Source organism: Aythya ferina (assembly GCF_964211825.1).
Source record: "Aythya ferina genome assembly, chromosome: 8".
NCBI lineage: Eukaryota > Metazoa > Chordata > Aves > Anseriformes > Anatidae > Aythya > Aythya ferina.
In genome coordinates, this window is record NC_140304.1 from 539,157 (window position 1) to 546,042 (window position 6,886).

Genomic DNA, 6,886 nt, shown 5'->3' on the forward strand with positions numbered 1-6,886 from the left:
TACTTCATCAGGGAGCTTTCGCAACTCCCGCTCCTCAAACAGAACTCCTTGTTTTTATAATACAAAAGACAATGAGCAAACATTTATGGTGTATTACCCTAAGTTTTTGGGTTAGGGTTTTTTGTGTCTTAATGTTTTGGGGTTAGGGTTTGGAGCACCCTAAGTTTTTGGGCTAGGGCTTTGAGCATTCCTAACGTTTTGGGTTGGTTTTGGGTTTTGAGCATCCTAAGATTTTGGGTTGGGGGTTTTAGGCATAGGTCTTCAGGGGTTTAGTGTGGTAAATAGTTTGGGTTAGGTCTGTAGGGGTTTCGAGGTTTTTTTGGATGTTAGGGCTTGAGGCTTTTTTTGTAAGGGCGGTGAGGGTTCCAGTGAGTGCTGGTAAATGCAGTTCTCGAGCACTCGGCCTGTGATTGGCCATGCTGGCTGTGCGGGGAATGCTGGTAGGTGTAGTTTTCCGGCACTGGGAGGCCATGTTTTGTGCCCAGAGCATGCCGGGAGATGTAGTTCTCGGGACTCCGGACTTCCGGGAGGCCATGTTGCGTACCCAGAGTATGCCGGGAAATGTAGTTTTCGGATTCGGGACTTCCGGGAGGCCATGTTGAATGCCCAGAGCATACCGGGAGATGTAGTTCTCGGGAACTAGGGTTAGGGGCAAGGTTTGGCGTAGAGTTAGGGTTTCGGGTGAGGGTTGGGGTTGGGGGTTATTGTTAGGCTTAGTGGTTTAGGGTTAGGCTTAGAGGGTTATGGTTAGGGATAGGTTAGGGGTAGGTTTAGAGGGTTAGGGTAAGGGTTAGGGGTTAGGGGTTGGGACTGTGGTTAGGCTTAGGGTAAGGGTTAGGGTGAGGGTATTAGGGTTAGGGTTCGGGTTCAGATTAGGGTAAGGGTTAGGGCAAAGGTAAGTGTTAGGGTAAGGCTAAGGGTAAGGCTTAGGGTGAGGATAAGGTTTAGGGAAAGAGTTAGGTTTAGGGTAAGGATTAGGGTAAGGGTAAGGATTAGGGTTAGGTTTGGGGTAAGAATAAGGGTAAGCTAATGGTTAGGATAAGGGTAAGGGTTAGGGTAAAGGTTTTGTAAAAAGCTGAAGCAGATGTTCTTCAGCATTTGTAAAAGCTGAAGCAGATGTTCTACTCCTAGTTTTTTCTTTATACGTAAATAAAAGTTTGAGCTAATTCCAGTTGGAAGAGTTCCAATTACTTGCTTGGTCATAATGTCTTTTAATATTGAAAGCTGCAGCAAAAGCATGGGGATTTTTGCTTCTAGAAACACCCTAGTTCTCTTGTCTGCACTATGCATGCTTTTGAGCTAAAACTGATTAAAAAATAAAAAGAAAAATCACACACACACACACAAAAAAAAAAAAAAAACAAACACCACAGCTGCTGCTGCTGCTCTCTTCCTACTTCCTTGTGCTTTGCCCCTACCCTTCCCAGGTGATTGGGTTTGGGTGCTAGTCGGGGCCAAATGGTATGTGAGTCCCCTCAGAGAGCTCATTCTGCTTGGGCTGCTCTTTGGGGTGTTTGTTTTTCCTTCGGTCAGTTGCAGGCTTCTTCAGGTGGATGAGAGTTTATGGACTGATGCGTTTCCAAGTAGCGAGGGGTACGCACATCTTTTTGAGGTAACAGCTAGTAGGATCTGTTAGAATAATGTAGTACTTGGTGCCTTTATTGCATGCAGTTCTTTATCAGGTGAGTAACTGTTGCGAGTAACTGCAGTCAATGTTACTTGGTGTGTTTGCTATGCAGTGCCTGTGCGGACTATTGCACGAGACACAGCTTTCTGACATCTGGCCCAGCAACTACTAAATAAGGGGAGGGGAGAAGCTGAAGAACGACCAAAGGACAAAGCCTGGGAGGAAGACTACGAGCCTTCAGTACGAGCGGCCCCCAGAGGGACCACCGGAGACTGATAACGCCTGCACCAGTGGGAGGGTTTGGATTCTGGGAACTAATTAGAATAACCCTGCCTTTTGTAGAAGTAGTAATGAATATGTATTAGCCTAGCAGCATAAAAACCAGCCGCCTGATGTAACTTGTGTGCGTCTTGGTGGAGCAGAGACTCCTGGCGCACCCAGCGCTGCTTGCTTACCTCTATTCCTTTAATAAATCATAAACATTAATTGTAAGCCTATTTGGGACTCGGTCATTTATTACAAGTGGGACCTCCCGATGGGTGGAAGCTGTCGGGATAGCTCGGGATGCTGAGGCGTGGTGCTGCAAGGAGGTTGGTGGTCGGTGGCGCCCTGGGGCAGGCCGAATTGGGAGGGGGCGAGGCGGCGGGTGGTCGGTGGCTTCTGTGGAAAAGGCGCTTGTATGGGGGGGCTGCGCATTCAGAGGAACCTTGACAGGCTGCAGATAGGGGCAGGCAGGAACCTTTTGAAGTTCAGGAGAGGGAAATGCCAAGCCCTACCCCTAGGGAGAAACACCTCTGTTTACCAGCACTGGCTAGCTCGATACTGAATAAGCATTTCTTCATGGAAGGGGTGCTTTGCTATTAGAACAGGCTGCCCGGGGAAGTGGTAAGAGACCCGATCCTTAAAAGTATTGAAGAGACATGTGGACATAGCCCGGGAGTCCGGCCTCCGGCAGGGCGGGAGCTGGCTCTTCCGAGCCCCTGTGCTCCGGTCTTGTGCGACGCGTTTGCAAGCAGCACCGGGTGCCGGGTCCGACATCGGACGGTTCGGGGACGGCGATTCCGGGGCCGTCGGCTAGCGGGGGCCGGCTATGTCGTGTCCCGGGGATCCGACTTCAGGGGGCGTGGGGGCCGGCCGTGCAGTGAAGCGGGGGGCTGGCGTCCGCCGGCTTCCCAGAGAGCGGGCTTTCGGTGCCGTGCGGTTCGGTGGCCGGCCGTCCCGAAACCCTGGGCACCGGTCTTGTGCTAGACTCCGCGGGCTCCGGGGCCGAACTCGGCTTCTCGGGGCCGGCGGTCGCGGTGTCCAGGTGTCCCGCCTCGGGCGGCGCGGGGCCGGCTGTCCCTAGCAGCTGGGTTCCCAAGAGCTTCTGGGCTCCCAAGCGTCGCCCAAGACCGGATCCCAGAGAATCGGGACGGCCGGCCGCACCGCTGCGACTAGCACAAGCGTCTCCCGACAACGGAGCCCAGGAGCTTGCGAGGGTCAGATTCCGCGCCCCGGGATAGAGAAACGGGGAGCGCGGGTCGGCCGGCCGCAGCTTCGCACGGGACCGAACCCCCTGTCTCCGGCACGGCCAGACCCTGAGCCGGCAGACAGCAGCCTCCCGCTTCACGGCACAGTCGGCCCCCAACCCGCCCGAGTTCTGATCGCCGGGACACGGGACAGCCGGCCGCGCCGCCCGAGGCCGGACACCTGGAGCCCGGGACCGCCGTCCCTGACAAAGCCAAAGTCGGACCCGGACCCCGCTGCGGCTAGCACACGCGTCGCCCAGGACCGCAGCCTACGACCTCGGGACGGTCGCATCCCGCGCCTCCGGCAGGAGCTACCCGGGAGGGCAGGACGGCCTGCCGCAGCTCCGCAAGAGACCGAACCTGCTGGATTCCGGCACGGCCAGAGCCCGAGCCGGTGGGCAGCAGCCTCCCGCTTCACGGCTCGGCAGGCACCCACGTCGCCCGACTTCGGACCCACGGGACAGCCGGCACCCGCGCCGCCGGAGGCCGGACACACGGGCCTCGGCATCGCCGTCCCCGAACCGCACGAAGTCACACACGGTCTCCGGTGCGTCCAGCACACGCATCGCAAAGACCGGAGCCCAGATTATAGGATCAGCCAGCCCCGCGCCGCCCGAGGTCGGACCGGGAACCCGGTGCGCTTGGCACATGCGTCGCCCAAGAACGGCGCCCAGAGCCGCGGGATGGTCGTGCGTCACTCAGCCCGAGTTCGGATACCCGGAACACGGGACAGCCGGCACTCGTGCCTGGCTCTTAGGGACTTGGAAAGAGTCCTGATGCTGTGCCAGCACTATGCAGCAATAGGCACAACACTGGAGTGATTTCAGTGTTGTTCCAGCTACGAGTGCAGAGTACAGCACTGTGCGGGCTGCTGCAGGGAAACGGTGACTCCAGCTCAGACAGACGCAACACAACTTCCACCCCTTATTCCATAACTTTTGTGTCACAATCAGGTACAGTTTAGTATATAGATGGTCTCATCACCATAGTTTTCTGTCCATTGAAGCATTTTTATGTCTGTACTTCTCTTTATTCTATAGGTCTTTTCCCAAAATGCTCATAAAAAACTGTTGATGGTTTCACCATCATCTGTCAAAGTGGTCACTCAGGGCAGGCGAAGTTGGTTTTCTTGACACCAGCACCAGCTTAGCTCACATCACTGTTGCACTTGCCTGGTTCCTTGCAAATTTGACCTTTCATTGGTTCTGCAGTGTCCTCCTACAACACATAACTTGGATGACAGATTAATTTTCTCCCAGTGTTAAATCTCCTTGAGGCACACACTTGATATCCCCATCTTTCTGCATCACCCACCAGGTATACCCTGGACCTTGGGCAAAGACAATCCCACGAGTGGGTTTGCCTTTTCCCATGGCAGGGGCAACCCACACCGCCTTCCCCATCCACTTCCCCACATGCACTACAGTGACTTTAGCTTCTCCCACAGTGTGTAGGGGTTTTGTTTCAGCAGGACCAGCACCGCTTTCAGACCCCCTGTTGTTAACTAAGCAAGTGGCCTCTGGTAGGTTTATATCCTAATGTTTCCATGTCGCAGCACCCAATGCTCGCAGCATAGTTTTTAACAGTCCATTGTACCTCTCAATCTTCCCAGAGGCTTGTGGGATCCCAGCTGCTTGGCTTCGTTGCCTTCTAGCTGTTGGGTATTGGCCCCACTATCCCAGCGTCGAAGCAGCCAAGTGAGGATGTGCTCACCTGGACGGCGACTGAAGGCTTTTCGTATTTCTCGCAGCTCACTCAAGGATAGAGACCGAGTAGTTTCTGATTCATCTATGATTTCAGTCTCTTCTTCGTGATGTTGCCGTGATAACGCTGCTTTAGAGCCGCTTGCCTTTTCCTCTTCTCCCTCATCCATAGGAGGAGCTCCTTCCCTTACTAAACGACCTGATCTCCGTTTCCACTGTTTTATCTTTACTACGGGGGCGACTGATACCAAAGATGGTCGGTCCTCTGGGGTGGTCATAGTGTGTGCTGTCTCATCATCAAATTCAAGAACCTCACTATCCCCTTGAGGGTGCTGGGCAATGTTAATTGACATCTGATAGGCGTAAGCCAGACCCCAGCAGAGTGCAGCCAGCTAGTGGAGTTCTCTAGTATTGCCAGGGTCAGGGCAATATCTTTCAAACATTCTACCAACTTTCTTGGATTTTGTACTTGTTCAGGGGTGAAATTTAGAACCATTGGAGGAGAAAACCGTGATAGGTACCTGCCCAAATCCCCCCACACACCTTGCCACCCACAACTTTGTCTGGGGACAGGTCCTTGGATAATATTCTTAATAAACTGCTTTGCCTTGGGGAAGAAGACAAACACTACACCAAGTATATGAGGATAATATCTCACCAGGGGTATCCAAGATACTGAAAGGCTGCTGTAATTAGCCCACAGGGAGAAAAGTAGAAGGCACCACACCCGATATTATTCACTGATTGACTGCTGGGGGCAAAAAAGAAAGCACTATAATTCTTAATATTGTCAATAATATAATCTCCAGGAGACCAGGAGGATAACAATGCCGGGCTTGAATACCAAACAGCACAACATGTTAAAAAAACAAGCACAGACTTCAACATTTTCTCCGATCGGATGTAAAGGAAAAAAGAAAACAGAGTGGGCTACATACAACATATCCACACAGAAAAGTATTACCAGAAAACCGAGCATTATGACAACCAATATGTTAGTTGTAAATACTTCAATCAATACTACTGTTATCTCAACCCTCGAGCCCCACGTTGGGCGCCAAAAAGGACAGTGGTGGTTTTACTCAGGTGGGCAGCCGAGCTCCACCACAAGCGCTCCCTCACTCCCCCTCTCGTCAAAGAGGGAGGGGGAGAAAATACAACACAATCCCGGGGCACGGGATTCTGTCCTCCGGTGGCGCGGGTGCCAGTTGTCCTGTGTTCCGGGTTTTTATGAGCATTTTGGGAAAAGACCTATAGAATAAAGAGAAGTACAGACATAAAAATGCTTCAATGGACAGAAAACTATGGTGATGAGACCATCTATATACTAAACTGTACCTGATTGTGACACAAAAGTTATGGAATAAGGGGTGGAAGTTGTGTTGCGTCTGTCTGAGCTGGAGTCACCGTTTCCCTGCAGCAGCCCGCACAGTGCTGTACTCTGCACTCGTAGCTGGAACAACACTGAAATCACTCCAGTGTTGTGCCTATTGCTGCATAGTGCTGGCACAGCATCAGGACTCTTTCCAAGTCCCTAAGAGCCAGGCACGAGTGCCGGCTGTCCCGTGTTCCGGGTATCCGAACTCGGGCTGAGTGACGCACGACCATCCCGCGGCTCTGGGCGCCGTTCTTGGGCGACGCATGTGCCAAGCGCACCGGGTTCCCGGTCCGACCTCGGGCGGCGCGGGGCTGGCTGATCCTATAATCTGGGCTCCGGTCTTTGCGATGCGTGTGCTGGACGCACCGGAGACCGTGTGTGACTTCGTGCGGTTCGGGGACGGCGATGCCGAGGCCCGTGTGTCCGGCCTCCGGCGGCGCGGGTGCCGGCTGTCCCGTGGGTCCGAAGTCGGGCGACGTGGGTGCCTGCCGAGCCGTGAAGCGGGAGGCTGCTGCCCACCGGCTCGGGCTCTGGCCGTGCCGGAATCCAGCAGGTTCGGTCTCTTGCGGAGCTGCGGCAGGCCGTCCTGCCCTCCCGGGTAGCTCCTGCCGGAGGCGCGGGATGCGACCGTCCCGAGGTCGTAGGCTGCGGTCCTGGGCGACGCGTGTGC

General features: G+C 54.0%; 1 long non-coding RNA gene across 1 annotated transcript; it reads left to right on the forward strand.

Moving 5' to 3' along the window:
- Window positions 1–1,528: 1,528 nt before the first annotated feature.
- Window positions 1,529–2,120, forward strand: LOC311441038. Its single transcript, XR_014695758.1, has 2 exons — window positions 1,529–1,612; window positions 1,740–2,120. It is a non-coding gene; the product is annotated as an uncharacterized lncRNA (long non-coding RNA).
- The last annotated feature ends 4,766 nt before the right edge of the window (window positions 2,121–6,886 follow it).